This window comes from Cyprinodon tularosa, unplaced genomic scaffold (genome assembly GCF_016077235.1).
Source record: "Cyprinodon tularosa strain WSP-4 unplaced genomic scaffold, ASM1607723v1 ctg773, whole genome shotgun sequence".
Taxonomy (NCBI): Eukaryota; Metazoa; Chordata; class Actinopteri; order Cyprinodontiformes; family Cyprinodontidae; genus Cyprinodon; species Cyprinodon tularosa.
The window spans coordinates 342,914-360,807 of NW_024039533.1; the positions used below are offsets into that span (position 1 = coordinate 342,914).

The window sequence follows — 17,894 nt, forward strand, 5'->3', positions numbered from 1 at the left end:
AACAGGGCAGTGGATAAAAACAGTGTGCAAATTGCAATGGTTCAGTGCAAAAAATTGTGCAGAATTTGACTGACTGATTAAAGTGTGTCAAATGTGTGCAAGTTGTTGGATGGGAAAAAAATACTTTAAAATTAAGTTAACAATGTAAAAAAAACTGTTAATTTTCATTATATATTGTGTATTTGCCCTGTTTTAAAATCAATCAAATGTAAGAAAAAGGAAAGAAAAGAAATAATGTTGAACTTTTTTTTTATTGCACACATAATGGCTCACAGCGTTTTGCAAGAACCCAGCATTTATTGGCATACCTTCCTCATAAAATGCAGTTATCTTTACTGTAGATGTATGTACATAGAGACAGTCATAATGCCCTCGAACGTTTTTTTTTTTCTCCAGAATCAAATGACATATTTAAATCCAATTAGAGGTCCTGAAGACGTCCCTCTCACAACGGAGTTTTCATCCCACTAGAGAGAAAACCACCGCCGGGAAATGAGTTATTTGCAGCCATCTAAACAGTTTTGAATTTACACCATAAAGTAAGTTATAGCTTTTTTTTTTTTATTTCAGCAATAGTTTCCTTATTGCCTCCATAAAAGTCAGGGACTGAGCTGTAAAATGCACGGCTAACCTGAAGGGTTGATTTCTTTAGTTACTGCAAAGTGTTTCATGATGCTTCCCTGATTATTGCCTGAAGGTTTGAGGGAATATTTGCTCTATTGAAGTAAATATAGACTGTAATTATGAAAATTGACATTTAAAGGTCTTATTTTTCACCAATGGGTTAAAATGTATTAAAATGTTGTGTATCACCTTCTCTCCGGTTGTGAAGCCTCATCTATATTTACCGGTCTATAATAGAGAAAGATCAGAGAAAATTCTAGAAGTGTTTATAGGCTGGAAATTATCATCATAAGCATGAAAGAAGCGTTCGTACAAACAAATTCATATTTTTACATCGTTTTTACGAGTGATTTTGGAGAAAATGTCACTTCTCCTATTTCTAATCTTCTCTCAGGTACCGACACATTTCCTCCAGACTTGATGGAGGAGTCTCACATAATCAGTCGGCTGTAATCCAACCCTAGTTTTTCACTGAATGACCACGTTTGTTTAGGATCAATTGTCCATTTTATTGGGTTACATCATTCTATTTTATGCAGCCCTGCAATTATAAATGACATTTTTATTCCCTGATGACAGAACGACCTGCAGAGTGCATGTTGGTATCCAAACTGGTTTAATTTGTTGTCATTTTATCAAAGAAAGAACAGTCAGTGACTATATGTGAGATCCAGCTACTATTGAAATTACAACTGGAAAAGAAAATAGAAAGTTCACAAACTTGTTGCTGCATTAAACTCCTCTAACAGTCAGAGTTGCGTTCATTTGCAGCTGCTTGGCTTTGTTATTCCATAAAATGTGGAATATTTGGGTTTGGGTTTGTCTGAATTGATCAAATCAGAGTTTTACGGTTAATATTTTTATGTTTATGAATAAGAGAGATGGATGAAGGGATGACAGACGTGGGCTGCAGATGTACAGAACAGGTGTGATTGTTTTAAAAGGAGATTTAGCTGAATGTTGTCCTGTTTATTGATAGTGAAATAATGATTTAGAGCAAATGTTGGCATGATCTGGCCTGTTTGCTCTCCCTTAATTAGTCATTCCTTTCACCTGTCGTTTTCCCTCCCTGCCTCATTATAATTTATTCCTCTCACCTGTTTCCTCTGGTTTATATTCAGTTCAGCCTGAGCATTCAGTGCCAGATCATTGTTTGTCTTTCTGTCTGTTCTGTTTTAGTTCACGGTTCATGTCCTGGATCCTAGCTGCCGCTGTAAACAGGGTTTTAGTGTTTGTCTCGTCTCCTGATCGTCTACTGTTCCTCCCCCGCGGAGTCCTCTGGGTTTTTGGCTCATTATGTGGGGAGGTTCAGTTTTTATCCAGTAAGCCTGGCTCCAGGGAGGAGACCAGTTTAAAGTCCTGCTTCAAGTTCCGGTTCCTACGTCCTGTCTCGGCTACCCTCTTCCACTGAGCCTGCCCGTCTGCTCCTGATCCTGTCTGCTCCTAGCGTGACCACCTGGTCATGCTTCTGGTCCCAGTCAGACTCTGAACCCTCCTGGAAGTCTGGATCCTGCCACCTGTTCTGTTCCTGCCTGATCTTGATCCTGCCCGTTTCTGTCTGTTCCTGTCTGTTCTGGATCCCTCACCAGGATCGGCTTCCAGCATGACCTCTGGGACTGCAGCACTGGGGACATTCGTGGTCTGGACTGTTAAACCAGAGTGTCTGAGATTGGGCGGTGCCCCGCCCCCCCGCCTGCAGTGTCCACGAGCCACAGCTCCGCTTTTGTTTTATTTAATAAACGTCTGAACTTTCCTACTGACTGTCTCGCCTTGAATACTGGGTCCATCTGTCCTCGGTTCTTGACAAATGTTCCACCTCTTGTCTCCATTATTTTTGATTTTATCTCAACTATTGTAGCCACGGCGTTCACAGCTGGTTGTTTTATTTCACTTCTTGGCTTTTTACTGGTCTTTTAATTCTGCTGCTCAGCTCCAATCCTTTAAAGATTTTCTTAGTTTTTTTAGGCCTTTTATTGTGAATAAACAGCTGATGAGCACAGGAAGGAATAAGACATTATTGGGGGCAGTAATTATGCACTGGAAAAAAATCCAAATCTACATAAGTCATTTTTTCTTAAAATCAGTGCATTTGTTCTTGGATTGAGGAGGTAAAAGAAAGATTTTGTCAATGGAACAAGACAATTTACACTTAAAATAAGAAAACACAATTGCATTGTCTAATTTCAAGTGTATATTATCTAATTATCTTATTTTAAGAGTAAAAATACTCATTCCATTGGCAAACTATCTAACTTACCTACTCAAATTAAGGGTAAATACACTTAATTTAGGAAATTTTAACTTATTTCTAGTTTCTAGATTGTTTGTCCAGTGTGCTGCTTTAAATTTCTCAGGAAAAATACTACAAAGCAGCTTCTGTATTACTTAAAGGTTTATTTTAGAGAGAGCATATATTTCTATAATTCATTTCCAGCTTTGATTGAGCCACATTTAATTAAAAAAAATTTGAAGAACAGAGATACTGTATTGCTGTAATATAATAATAATAAAAAAAAAAAAAAAAAACGGTGCTGGATCAACATCAATCATTAGATAACAGATCCAGCTAATTAGTCAAAACCTTGGAGCTATATTGGAGCCATAAAGATTGTAAAAAATAAATAAATAAAAAAAGACAAACTGGAAAAAATTGTTTGGACAAATAAAAAAAAACTTTTATATCTGAAAAAAGTTTGTTTAAAAGAAAAAAGCATTATAAATGGGAAAAAAATCGACTTAAAAGAAAAAAAATATTTAAAAAGTTTGTTGAAAAAATTAAACCTGAAGAATAAAATGTTGTCTAAAGAAAATCTGCTTTTCAGCCTTAAGTTATTATTTATTTTTTGCTTCTTTTTTTTTTTGGTGTAAAGGATGACGGGGGCGTGGCATCATGAACATATTCCCAGCTGTTGCGTTCAGGGACCATGGGAAGTGGAAACGTCTTTAAAACATGATCAATACTCTTTACGTATGTGGCTGGTTTTGAAAAATAACATGCTTGACCGATAGAAGCAGCTCTTATGAACGCCTGACGCTGATCTCAGAGGATAAAATATGATCTTAACAGATTTAAAAAGAATTTTTTTGGAGATTTTCCAAAACCATTTATTGGCTGTTGTTAAAGCATAATAATAGCAATAATAGCAATACGCAGCTGTATTTATAAATGACTCTATTATTATTATAACTTATTAACAGTGTTTCAATTTTTTTTTAAAGATTATAGTTTTTATAACTACATAAGAAACCTAAATAATAAATAAGAAAAATAGTGCAGCTGAGAAAAAAGTTTTTGTCCAATGAAAAGTGAATAAATGTGGAGATAGGATGATATAAGGAAAGCTCTATAGAGCTCTGCAAGTTCAAAAAAAATAAAAAAAAATAAAGCTTAAATCTTAATTTTTCTTATATTTTTACTTTTAATTTTGAGTTTTCACCTTTTTGGAATTTTTTTATTTAAAAAAAAACTGTACGGCCCCAATTTAGCTCCCTAAAAATAGATATAATGGGCACATAAAGAATAAATCATAACAATAGATTAATAACACAAGCAAATATTGCTAAAATATTTTTCTTTTTTTAACTTCTGTCTAATTTCTGTCTTAATTTTGAAATTTCCTAAGAGTCAGTTTTTAGGGATAGTTTAATAAAGAATGACGAGTTGAAAATGTTACCAAAATGTTTGCTCTCTCTCACTTCGCTGATCTTTGCAAGCATTTAGATAAAAAAAAAAAAAAATATATATATATATATATATATATATATATATATATATATATATATATATGGTATTTAAAAGGTCATTACAGTGCTACAGCCATGCAGTAGTTTAAAACAATATTTTAGTTAATTGCGCAATAACCAATTTTCGCGCTTATTAACATTTGTCATATTTTCTCATTTTTTTGGGCCTATCACTTTATGCAGCAATGGTCAACAATAAATTAACTATTGCTAATGGACTTTTTTTTATTGTATCTGCTCTGTTACGGTGTATAACTGTATGTAAATAATGAAACATTGATTCTTAATCGATTTTTTCCAGTTTAGTTTTTAATGTTTTAAATTAGACTTCTACTTTTCATGCACAACTTTTAACATACAATAAAAAAAACACTTTTTTTTATAACTTTGTATTCTGCATATTTTTCGTATAATATAAGCTTTATACAGAACCTTATCGGAGCTAAACACCTGACAATGACCTGTATTTTATGCAGTCTTGATATGAACGTGTACAAGGGTCATTTGCATTTACACAGGCTGTAAACTTGGCTCAAGTAAACTTTAAACTTTGGCATGCCATAGTCAGCTTCAACTATGTTAAACATAGTGATGGACAAAACACAATTGTGGCCAGTGAAAATACTTAGTGGCTAGTAACTTAGTGAAACCGCTACCACACTGGCAGGGGTAGAATGTCGATAACCCTAATCCCCAATGACTCGTTGCATCATAGTGTCAGTTTTGCAGCATTGGCTGCCTTTCCTGTGTGCTTCTGTGAACACATGTCCAACTGACTGTTTGTTTGGACGATGGATGAAAGAGTGAATCCAGCTCAATCATGGTCAGTTAACTCTGCACACATATGGAATAAATTCTCGTTCAAAATTTAGTATCAAAAGTCAGGTCAAACTTTTTTCAGTTAAAAACTTCCCTGATTCAACCAAACAGTCAGAGAGATAAAATGGCTGAAAAGCATAATCAGTGAAATGATGCAGTGATGTCACAGTTGGACTTTATGTTGGAGAACCATAGTTTATCTGTCAAGAGGTTATTTGTTTTCTCCAACGTAGGAGACGAAGAATTCTCACTAATATGTCCACAATTTTCTGTTTTCCCCTCGCATATATAGATTTATGAGTTCTGATTTTATTTTCTTCAGCTTTTACTGTCATTACAATGTCACAATAACAGAGCAACAAAATGAACTCTCTGCATTCAACCCATCCCGTTGGGGAGCAGCGGGCTGCCATTGACGCCTTGTCTTCAGAAGTAACTTCTCTTAATGGATTGCAATAAATGTAGAAATGTTATGAAGTAAGCCAATTATTTCCCCTGTCATGGATCTGGCAGCACATGAACTCATCTGACCTCAACCTACTAGACTTAAAGAGACGTTATTGTCTTTATTCTCATTTTGTATGCCCGAAATTTTGTTTTGTACAGCTCTCATGACTTTCTGTAAAAGTTCAAAAAAATCCACTGGACTTGGTTTCCAAGATTTGAAGACGTTTCGCTGCCTCTCCAGGAAGCTTTCTCAATTCAAACGTCTGGATCCGCAGTGAGTTTGAGTCTTATATAGACAAGGCCTTGTATCGCTTGGAAACATGCAAATGGAACCCGATGAGTGGGTCGTTTGGTTCCATTTTGTTAGGTTCAAAAATGTAGGTTCATAAAAGAGAAACTGAGTCCACGCAGAAGAGGGATTTTTTAACGGCTTCTGCAGAAGGAGAGATCTACATTCAGCTACATCTACTCTCTGACGGGCTTCCTCAGCAGAAGCCTTTTTATTAGCAGATCATAACACATGGGGTGGGTTACAAAATAGAGTGTTCTTCTGACAAGGCAATTGATCAGGTCATAGGACAAAATGCTCCTCTGATTGAATCACAGAATAGAGTGGTCTCCTGATAACTGTGATTAGCCTTGCACAAACATCAGCAATTTTCTACCACCGTTGCATGACAGTTTGCAGTAAACAGAGTGAAACATCGCATTTCTCCAATGTTCCATATGCACATACATTAACTTTATAATCATCATTGAATAGACCTGACACATTGTTAGCCTGTAATTAGTGTTGCGCCGATGCCATTTTTTGGCCCTGATACCGATCCCGATACCTGGCTGTGCAGTATCGGCTGATACCGATACCATAATAATGTTAAATAATTGCCATCATGGCTTTGTCAAGCTGCTGCCTACCTTTGTGAAGCAGGAAAATATCTAATACAAAGTGAATCCAGTAGAACTTTTTATTGCCTACCTGGAATGGATGACAATAGTTGAATAAACGTTTGGCTCTCAAAATGGTATCGGTGTCCTATTTGTTGGTACTCGCCGATACCGATACCACCATTTTAGGGCAGTATCGGGGCCCCGTCCGATACTGGTATCGGTATCGGTGCAACACTGCCTGTAATATCTGAAACCTGTCTATGATTCTGAAGGTCGGTCGTCATAGGGGGGGATTGTCTCCTGTAATACCTGAAACTTGTTGATTGTTAAAGGTCGGTCATTAAGCAGGTATTGTTCACCGGCTGGAGCGGGTAGGTGCTTTGTTCCTCTGTGATGGGGTGGGGGGTTTGGTGATATCTGGAAGGGATCATGTCTATGATTGAATTGCATGTTTTTGGAAGCTGGAATCTGAGTCTACCACCTCTGTTTAAAGTTGGTTTTTCTCTCTTAACATAGATGGCTTCCTTCACGCCCCTCTCAAACCACCTATTTTCTTTGTCCAAAATTTGAACATTCTGGTCCTCAAAAGAATGTCCTTTGTCCTCAAGGTGTAGATGTACCGCAGAGTCTTGTCCAGAGGAGGGCGCTCTTCTGTGTTGCGCCATGCGTCTGTGGAGAGGTTGTTTGGTTTCTCCAATATAAAGATCAGAGCATTCCTCGCTGCACTGAACAGCATATACCACTCCGCTCATATTGGGTCTGGGAGTTTTATCTTTAGGATGCACTAGCCTCTGTTTAAGGGTTTTGTTTGGTTTGAAATGTACTGGGAATTTCTACAAATTGTTAATGATGTCCAACCAACTGGTAGCCTCGTGAGACCATCCTGATCTCGCAAGCTTTCAAGGTTTCACTCGCAAATCAGTCTGGAGACTCTCCGTTGAAGAAAATTTGGAGCCGTTCACCAAACGAACGTCCAATCAGCGTTGGCTTTGAGGCGGGTTGAGGTGTGACGCAACGAGAAGCGCGACAGTTCAGTCTAAAGAACACGGCGGCTTCAGCCGATGAAACTAGTGTTAGCGTGGCTATCGAGCAAGTTTTATCGGAATTACAGAGTATTTCTTCACTGAAAGAAGAGCAAAACACTGCTCTGGAGGCTTTTCTCAGAGGAAAAGATGTTTTTGCTCTTCTCCCGACTGGTTTCGGCAAGAGTAGCCTGGCTGTTAGTACATCATATGCTTCATTGATCTGATTGGTTTATTTGGCCCGTCTATCACCAACATAGGCCAATCAGCTAACCAGTATTTTCGCCCCTTCCCAAAATTACTTCAACGGAAGGTTTCCAGATGGATTTGCTCCGCATATCCATCTGGCGGAGTCAGATTACTGGGATTTAGTGTTTGGAGAAAATTTTCTTGAGCTTTTTAGACACTCCACAAACATAAGGGATTGTGATGTTTTTGCGTTTAATTTTCTCGTCTCTATCTTCTGTTGCGTATCTTTTGGATTTCCTTGCTGATTTGATAAACGCCCAGTTTGGATATCCACAGTTTTGGAGAGCATCTTTGATGTGTTTCTGTTCTTTGTGCTTCCCATCTGTTTTAGTAGGGACATGTTCTGCCCGGTGTTGTAAGGTTCTGATGACTGAGAGTTTGTGTTCCAGTGGGTGGTGTGAGTCAAATAGAAGATACTGGTCTGTGTGAGTAGGTTTCCTATATACTTCAGTGTTTAGGCTTCCATCTCCTTCCATGCTCACCAGACAGTCCAGAAAGGGTAGCTTGTTGTCCTCTGCATCCTCTCTGGTGAATTTGATGTTATGGTCAACAGAGTTGATGTGTCTTGTGAAAGCTTCCAATTCCTTTGGCTGGATTTTGACGAATGTGTCATCCACGTATCTAAACCAGTGGCTTGGTGGTGTTCCATTGATAGTATATTGATATACACTCAGCGGCCACTTTATTAGGTACACCTGTCCAACTGCTCGTTAACACTTAATTTCTAAGCAGTCAATCACATGGGGGCAACTCAGTGCATTTAGGCATGTAGACATGGTCAAGACAATCTCCTGCAGTTCAAACCGAGCATCAGTATGGGGAAGAAAGGTGATTTGAGTGACTTTGAACGTGGCATGATTGTTGGTGCCAGAAGGGCTGGTCTGAGTATTTCAGAAACTGCTGATCTACTGGGATTTTCACGCACAACCATCTCTAGGGTTTACAGAGAATGGTCCGAAAAAGAAAAAACATCCAGTGAGCAGCAGTTCTGTGGGCTGAAATGCCTTGTTGATGCCAGAGGTCAGAGGAGAATGGACAGTACGTCGACCTTTGAGGCAGATGGGCTACAGCAGCAGAAGACCACGCCGGGTGCCACTCCTTTCAGCTAAGAACAGGAAACTGAGGCTACAATTTGCACAAGCTCATCGAAATTGGACAATAGAAGATTGGAAAAACATTGCCTGGTTTGATGAGTCTCGATTTCTGCTGCGACATTCGGATGGTAGGGTCAGAATTTGGCGTCTACAACATGAAAGCATGGATCCATCCTGCCTTGTATCAACGGTTCAGGCTGGTGGTGGTGGTGTCATGATGTGGGGAATATTTTCTTGGCACTCTTTGGGCCCCTTGGTACCAATTGAGCATCGTTGCAACGCCACAGCCTACCTGAGTATTGTTGCTGACCATGTCCATCCCTTTATGACCACAATGTACCCAACTTCTGATGGCTACTTTCAGCAGGATAATGCGCCATGTCATAAAGCTGGAATCATCTCAGACTGGTTTCTTGAACATGACAATGAGTTCACTGTACTCAAATGGCCTCCACAGTCACCAGATCTCAATCCAATAGAGCATCTTTGGGATGTGGTGGAACGGGAGATTCGCATCACGGATGTGCAGCCGACAAATCTGCGGCAACTGTGTGATGCCATCATGTCAATATGGACCAAGCTCCCTGAGGAATGCTTCCAGCACCTTGTTGAATCTATGCCACGAAGAATTGAGGCAGTTCTGAAGGCAAAAGGGGGTCCAACCCGTTACTAGCATGGGGTACCTAATAAAGTGGCCAATGAGTGTATTTGTTATGTTTCTTCCCATTTGTTGTGACTCTGAGCTTTCAGTTTTCTGTTATCAGTTGTTTTGTTTTTATTTTCCATGGTATTCTAGCATTCTTTAGTTACTCTCTGTTGCCCCCTTATGATTGTTTTCTTTCCCCTTGGATTCCCTCTTGCCAGTTTCACCCACACCTGCTCCTCATTCAGCTCGTTAGTCCATCCTTTGTTCTGTTCTCCTTAAATACTCCACCTCTGCAGTCACTCAGTGCTGGTTCCTTCTCAATGCTGTACTGGTCTACTCAGCTCGTCTCCCTGTGGCTCCTCAGGCTCATTCTTCCCCTGATGTCTCCATGGTTTTTGGTCTGTTAAACATTTTAGTTAGATTTCTGGATTTGTACCTCTGTTTCCTGTGTTTTTTAATTAAATCAGTCAGAACTCATCTCTGCTTCACTCGGCTCTGCATCTGGGTTCTTAAGCAACCTTAGCACCCATTGTTGACAATATTACAGGCTAACCATGGAACCAAACAACCCACTCGTCGGTTTCCATTTGCATGTTGCCAAGCAATACAAGGCCTTGTCTTGAGAAAGCTTCCTGGAGGGGAAGCGAAACGTCTTCAAATCTTGGAAACCACTCCAGTGGATTTTTTTGAACTTTTACGGAATGACTATGACCTGGATGACTGAGAATCTTCATCAGCAGCTGTCATGACATTTTATAGGGGTGCAGGATGCTTGTTTTTTTTAATGATGCCATCATCACTAGAATATTTGTATTTTTTGAATCAAGAAAAACAAAAATGTAATAATTATTTTTACATCATATGTTTTTTAGTGAACAATACTTTTATTCATTTCTTTTACTTTTTATCCATATTACATCCACATTGAGTGGATGGTTTGGCAAGACGAGGTTATTGCACAATTCAGTACATGGATAATTAAAAGTGCTTTACATGAATTAGATAATAAAATATATCGAATAAAAGCAGAAGGAGGAAAAATAAAAAAGTTTGATGAAAAGACCTTTTAGCATTTATTTTCTTCTTTTATTCTTGATCATCACTAGGTTATCTCCGTATTCAGGCAGTTTGTAAATCATTAACAGTGATGTCTCCGTGCATCTATCTGCACTTTGGTACAGGACACGTATCTGTGATAAGAAATCAAGAAATAAAGATTATTAATTAGATATTTCATGCATCTTGCTGACAGACAAAGCTCTGGGTAAAGCAGAGTTCCAGGTTTGCTCCTGCAAAAACCTGCATTACCTGTTATCTAAAAGAGACACTGAACAACCTTACAAATCTACAGAAATGCTCAGGTATTTACCTCCATCTCTTTATTATTGTCATGTTTCTCCTCTCTGACTAATTACTATATTGTTCATGGTATTATTACTTGATTTTAAAAAGATCGAGGAGAGCTGTGGATTTCAAATGATCTAAATACCATTTCTAATCATTTTAAATTATTTTGTTCAGTTATGATGGAAGATTAATTTTTATAAATGCAATTTAACACATTTTTAATCAGAGTTTTAGGGGTTTCCAGGTGATACGTAAACATCCTTATCTATGGGTGGATTTCAAGGTGAAATAAAGAAATTAATCACTTATTCACCACTAAAAACATTCATCCAGTTATAATCTTTCCCCATAGACCAAGAACCACTTTTAATATCCACTTTAATTTGGGGTGTATGTCATCTTTTTCTTAAAAAAAAAATAGATTTTGTTTTTAGATAAGGTACACCGATTTTTGTTTAGTAGAAAAAAAAAAAGTGGTTTTTGAATCTGTGTATCATTTGTTTGTTATTTGTTTTTCCATTTGAAACTAACCACTAAAAATACAAAAAAAGAAAATTTTTTTATTTCTTTTCATAATATACAGTTCTACATTTGGAAAATATATTAGTTTTTATTTAAAGCTACAGTGTGTAATAATTACAGGGATATACAGTCAGAAATGTAATATATTATACATAACTATGTTATTTATCATCATCTACGAGCTCAGCCTCTTAACCTTAATATTTGCGTTGCCTTAGAATTCGTTATTTATAATTACATAGGAGCGGGTCTCGCAGCCATGGAGGCAGACATCTTTGCGCTACGGCAGCACAGAGCCAACAAACTCGCGATTGCGAGATCGCCCATTACGCTCGAAAGTAACTACGGCAAGTTGAGAGAGATGAACTGAGACGGTAGGTATACCCTACACAGACTAATGAAATACTATCTGTAAAATTATCTATGTAAACAAACCTCATCACTTGAGAAGGTAGGTGATGCGGATGTCGTGGAAGACATTTTGTCCTGTAACGCTCGCCGTACTGTTGGGGGGGAGAAGCGGTGGGGGGGGAGATGTTCATGTTGCTGCAGTCTGACCGCTAGATGTCGCTAAAAGTTACACACTGTAGCTTTAAATTGAAAAAAAAACAAATAAATCCAAGGATTCAGTTCCTTTATGAATTTAACATTTCTTATCAAAATATAGATATGAAGATAACAGCTAACAAGCACAGGAATTCATCAATTTAAAAATGCATTCTTATGATCTACTGTAGTTGGTTAACCTGACTCCGCCAGATGGATTGGCTCCGCAAATTTCCATCTGGAAACCTTCCGTCGAAGTAATTTTGGGAAGGGGCGAAAATACTGCTTAGCTGATTGGCCTATGTTGGTGATAGACGGACCAAATAAACCAATCAGATCAACGAAGCATATTGATAGATCAAACTCTTGCTGAAACCAGTCGGGAGAAGAGCAAAAACATCTTTTCCTCTGAGAAAAGCCTCCAGAGCAGTGTTTTGCTCTTCTTTCAGTGAAGAAATACTCTGTAATTCCGATAAAACTTGCTCGATAGCCACGCTAACGCTAGTTTCATCGGCTGAAGCCGCCATGTTCTTTAGACTCAACTGTCGCACTTCTCGTTGCGTCACACCTCAACCCGCCTCAAAGCCAACGCTGATTGGACGTTCGTTTGGTGAACGGCTCCAAATTCTCTTTAACCGAGAGTCTCCAGACTAGCCTGACGTGGTCCGACTCAATTCTAGTCAGAATGAGTCTGATGCTGCTCCATAGAGCTGTGATTATGGGGTGTGTTTCGAACGAACCAGGAAAAAAAATGCCTCTGCACTCAATTGGATAGACCTACAACCAATAAGAGCAACGGAGTGCATGACGTATGTTAACGCATAGTTCTTGTCAACAAAAATTAAAGCGTGCAGTTGCACGCCTAGAATAAGAAGATGAGCCTTGATCGCGTTTCTCTGTTCCTCTTTTAAAATTCATTTGCTGCCGATATCTTCTAGAACAGACCTAATAGCAGAATCTACTCATCTCAACTATCCAGCGGCAGCCATTGTTGTTGTCACCCAAGCGCGCTTTGGTGACGTGGTTGATTACGTTACTGTTGATCATCTGTCCATCATCGTATAAAGCCCGCCCTGACAATTTGATTGGCCCGCCAGCTATTGTGCGAGCATACTCGCACTACTATTGAGCAATGCCAGACCGAACTTCCCGACCTCAAACGTTGTGGGCGGGACTAAGTTTGGAATGGCACCCAGGCTATCTCCAGACTGATCTGCGAGTGAAACCTTGATAGCTCGCGAGATCAGGATGGTCTCACGAGGCTACCAGTTGGTTGGACATCATTAACAATTCGTAGAAAACACCACAAGTATATCTTTATCTATAAAGCAATACTTGGTCAACTCCCACTGTACCTCTGTAACTTCCTCTGGTAGTTCTGGTAGTTATCAGTTGCGCTCCTCTCAGTGGTTACTTTTTAATGTACCCCGAGCCTCAACTGAGTTTGGGAAAAATTGCATTCTACTACTGTTAAAATGAGGAAGTTATGTCCCCTAAAAAGCAATTGCGCCTTGGGGGCTTCCCCACTGGTTCTTTTCCTGGGAGCAAGTTATTTACTACTCTTAACTCAAACTGGGTAAACCATATAAAAAGGACTATAAAACAGGAGTAAAAAATAACAGAGTTTATTCCAGATCAGGTCGTTACAGGACAGAGAAAATGCTTGGAGTTTGCACAGCTGTGGGCTAAAAAATCACGTCCGTGAGCGTCCGGCAAAGACTGAGCCCCGAACAAGGTCATCTCCTGCTTCTTATAGCTCATGAGTCTATGTGTTGGATCATGTTGATGTTTAGCTGCCCGTATCAGAAACTGACACGCCATCCATGTCTTGAACTTCATGCAGCTTGCTTCTATGCTTCAGGATTACAGATAGCTCTCCTCCATCAGACCGGCTCCAAGATGTGTCCATATCCTGTGTATTTTTAAAGACACGAAGGCTGTCCTGATTAGATGGCCTCCGTACACACAGTGACATCCACTATGTGAAGGAAGGCCTTCTACTCTGTCTAATCTGGCTAATAAAGTAACAATACACATGATGTATAAATAATAAACCTACACTGGAAAAACGATCTAGAAATAAGTAAAAATGTCTTAAATTAATTGTATTTAATCTTATGGAATGAGTATTTTTGCTCTTAAAATAAGATAATTAGATAAAGTACACTTGAAATAAGACAAGGCAATTGTGCTTTCTTATTATAAGTGTTAATTGTCTTGTTCCAGTGGCGAAATGTCTCTTTTATCTCCTCAATCCAAGAACAAATGCACTTATTTTAAGAAAAAATGCCCTATCTAGATTTCGATTTTTTTCACTACTCTGCACCTTGGGGATGGAATAACCTCCAGAAAGAGCTCAAATTAGAAACTCTCGTGTCCATTAATGAATTTAAAGCAACCATGAAAAATGTAGTGATGGAGATATGTGCTTCTTTTTCCTGAGATGCTCAATGTGTTTTAACATACTGCTCTGATTTTATTACGAAAAAATGTAATATGTTGTAAATATGTATGAACTTCCTGTGGTTTGGCTGCTACCTTGGCCAGGTCTCTCTTGAAAAAGAGATTCTGAATCTCAATGCGACTTCCTGGTTAAATAAAGGTTAAATAAATAAAAAAATTCGCCGTTTAAGGTAACAGTAGTAACAGCACCAGCAGAGAGTTAAAAAAAAAAAAGACATGAGAATCACAGAGATGTTCCGGTACTTCCGCAGGACAGGAACTCTATGTTTTTTTTTGTTGTTTTTTAATGTTACTTTCAAAAAAAGAACAATGAATAAACATTAAAGTGCATCGGCCCTAGATGCAGAAAGGGCCAAGAAACAAAAAGAGGGCATTGAAAAAAAACAGCAGCTAGAAAGAGCCCAGCCCTTCAGGCAGATGCTGCATAATGTGCAAACTTAAAGGAAAATTCCGGTTTTTAACACTTTTAGCCCATTTTCTGTAGTGTCCAGGATGAAATCGAATGATCGACACCAAAATTTTGACAATTGGTCCTGTCTCTGCTATTTGGCTCATGCAGAATCTCCCCTGGCTGCTTCAGAATGGCTTCCATAGTGCATGTCCGAAAATGTCCTTAAAACAACCTTAAACGTTCTTTTTTTTAAATATGCTACTCACCGGGTCGTCAGCGCTGTTCAATGATGTTCCAAAAAAAGTTTCGTAAAGAAAAAACGTTCCTGTAGTGTTTTATTTAGCATTTTGTAAATCCCATTGAGTTCTGTTGCAATAGTCAATATCCCTCCGCCACCGGAAACGGAAATGGGGCCTGTTTACACAGTTGTAGTCTTTTCACAAGGCCCAAGTGTTTCTGCTTCACTCTGTGTACTCCGACGTCGAGGTGCTAACGTCTCTGTTAAACACTTTAAAAAACTCTGAAAATGGAATACGAAAGGTGGATTCTTGAGGAGGACATATTGGACTTTGAGTTTGACGGTAGAGGATACCGTCGCCAACTAGTGGTCTGGAGTGTGCATCGCTTCAGATTCGAACGGAAAGCGGAAGTTTATAAGCGGTTGTGATGTATCGGAAAAAATAGTTCTGGGATTTACAAAATGCTAAATAAAACAAGACAGGAACGGTTTTTCTTCATGAAACTTTTTTTGGAACGTCATTGAACAGCGCTGACGACCCGGTGAGTAGCATATTTTAAAAAAAGAACGTTTAAGGTTGTTTTAAGGACATTATCGGACATGCACTATGGAAGCCATTCTGAAGCAGCCAGGGGGGGATTCTGCATGAGCCAAATAGCAGAGACGGGACCAATCTTCAACATTTTGGTGTCGATCATTCGATTTCATCCTGGACACTACAGAAAATGGGCTAAAAGTGTTAAAAACCGGAATTTTCCTTTAACGAAGATGTTTGCAGTGAGTTTCCACAGCAGCAGCTGCTGCAGGAGGAGACAACCGTGGCGTCTGTTGATGCATTTGTGGCGATATCTAAACTTTACACAAGAAGTCGTGAACTAGTCTAACTGTGCTAGATAAAAACTTTTGGGTGTTGTTTACTTCCCTTGTGCTTGCACATCCTTATCAGATACATGTCAGCTGTTTAACAACTTAGTTTGCATGACTTTATTCTAGTGACTGTGATCTTGCTGCTTCAGTAGCTTAAGTTTTCAGAGTTCCTTTCTGATTTGGTATTAAAAACTGACAGGGTCATCATAGTGGGAGATTTTAACATCCATGCTGACATTGAAGGCGATAGCTTAAGAGCAGCCTTTAATGCTATCTTAGATGCTATTGGCTTTGTTCAAAATGTGAATAGTCCCACACATTCTCATCTTCATACTTTGGTTCTTGTGCTGACATACGGCATAGAATATGAAGAAATAACAGTATTTCCTCACAACCCTGTCCTCTCTGACCACTTTCTAATAACCTTCAGGATTACTTTAACAGAGTTCTCTTCCCCCAAAAGAAGGTTCAATTTTAGTAGATCTTTATCAGATAGTGCAGTTAAACATTTGAAAGAATCTGCTTCACTTTCTCTCTCCTCTGTGTCGCTGAGCAGTGCTGCAGAGTGCAAAAGTATAGCTTATTCCCCTTCACAGGTTGATGATTTTGTTGATGGGGTTGCTAGTTCTCTGCGTACTGCCTTAGACAACGCAGCTCCTTTGAAAATGAAAACCGTTATAAATAGAAAGCTTGCTCCTTGGTTTAATGCAGAGCTGCGCAATTTGAAGCAAAATGCTAGGAAACTGGAGAGAAAATATCGCTCCACAGGCCTGCGGGAGTCCTTCCTAGTCTGGAAAAATAGTTTACTGCTGTATAAGAGGACCCTTTGTAAAGCAAGAGCAGCATATTTCTCCTCATTAATAGAGGAGAGTAAGAATAATCCTAGATTTCTTTTTAATACAGTTGCAAAACTCATCCAGAGCCATAGCTCTGTTGAACCATCCATTCCACCTGCTCTTAGCAGCAATGATTTTATGGGATTCTTTATAAACAAGATTGATCTTATTAAAAATAAGATCATAAGCACTCCTCTATCCGCGATTGTACCTGAGGTAGTCATGGAATCTGAACCGGGTTTAGACTGCTTTGATCCAGTTGAACTTTCTGAGCTAGCAAAATTTTTGTCTTCATCTAAGCCTTCAACTTGTATGTTAGATCCAGTTCCAACCAGGTTATTTAAGGAGGTATTCCCTTTGATCTCCTCCTCCATTTTAGATGTGATTAATCTATCTCTGTTACAGGGATATGTACCTAAAGCTTTTAAGGTTGCTGTAATTAAACCTCTGCTTAAGAAACCGTCTTTTGACCCAGATGACTTGGTCAATTATAGACCTATATCCAATCTTCCTTTCTTATCTAAAATTCTTGAGAAAGTAGTTACTCAGAAACAACTAAATGTTCACGTGAAACCAAATAACACAACTTTTAGTAACCTAAATTTGCAAGTTTGATATTAGGATTGAATCATATAAGGATTTTTTAGGCTGATTCTCATCATTTTAAAAGTTACATGACCTTTAAAGAAACGTATTGAATTTATGTGTTTATAGATATCCTTTTCAATTTTGAAATGTTACACTTTATCTGGAAACTTGTGGACATTAATGGCCTTTATTTTTGATGTGAACAACATGGTTAACATTTAGTTTAAAATACTTTTTTGATTTAAAAAAATTCTTAAGACCCACTGATAATATGTCAGCCCCTGGTCTGTTGCGTGCACAGAGTTTTTTGAAGGGGGGCGGGGAAATGGTGCGTCTTCACCAAAGCAGAAGGCATTTTAGGACACGCTTAAGCTCCAGAGAGGGAACTCTACACACACCAATGCCAACGGTTGTAACAGTTGGTCATTAGTATGAGATAAGATAAGACTGTTTATTTGTCTTCTATGGCAGTGTTTCCCAACCCGGATCCTCCTCAGGGACACCTGCCCTGCATGCTTTAGATCTCTGATCCAGCACACCTGATTGAAATTAGGGCTCAC

At 38.7% G+C, this 17,894-nt stretch overlaps 1 protein-coding gene across 1 annotated transcript in view; it reads left to right on the top strand.

The window, feature by feature from the left end:
• Positions 1-366: 366 nt before the first annotated feature.
• The window catches only part of LOC119773651 (acetylgalactosaminyl-O-glycosyl-glycoprotein beta-1,3-N-acetylglucosaminyltransferase-like), a 39,480-nt gene continuing 21,952 nt past the window's right edge, over positions 367-17,894 (top strand). Inside the window, exon 1 of the mRNA XM_038270715.1 lies at positions 367-539. The gene's annotated coding sequence lies outside the window, so the exon portion shown is untranslated. The remainder of the gene's footprint in view (positions 540-17,894) is intronic.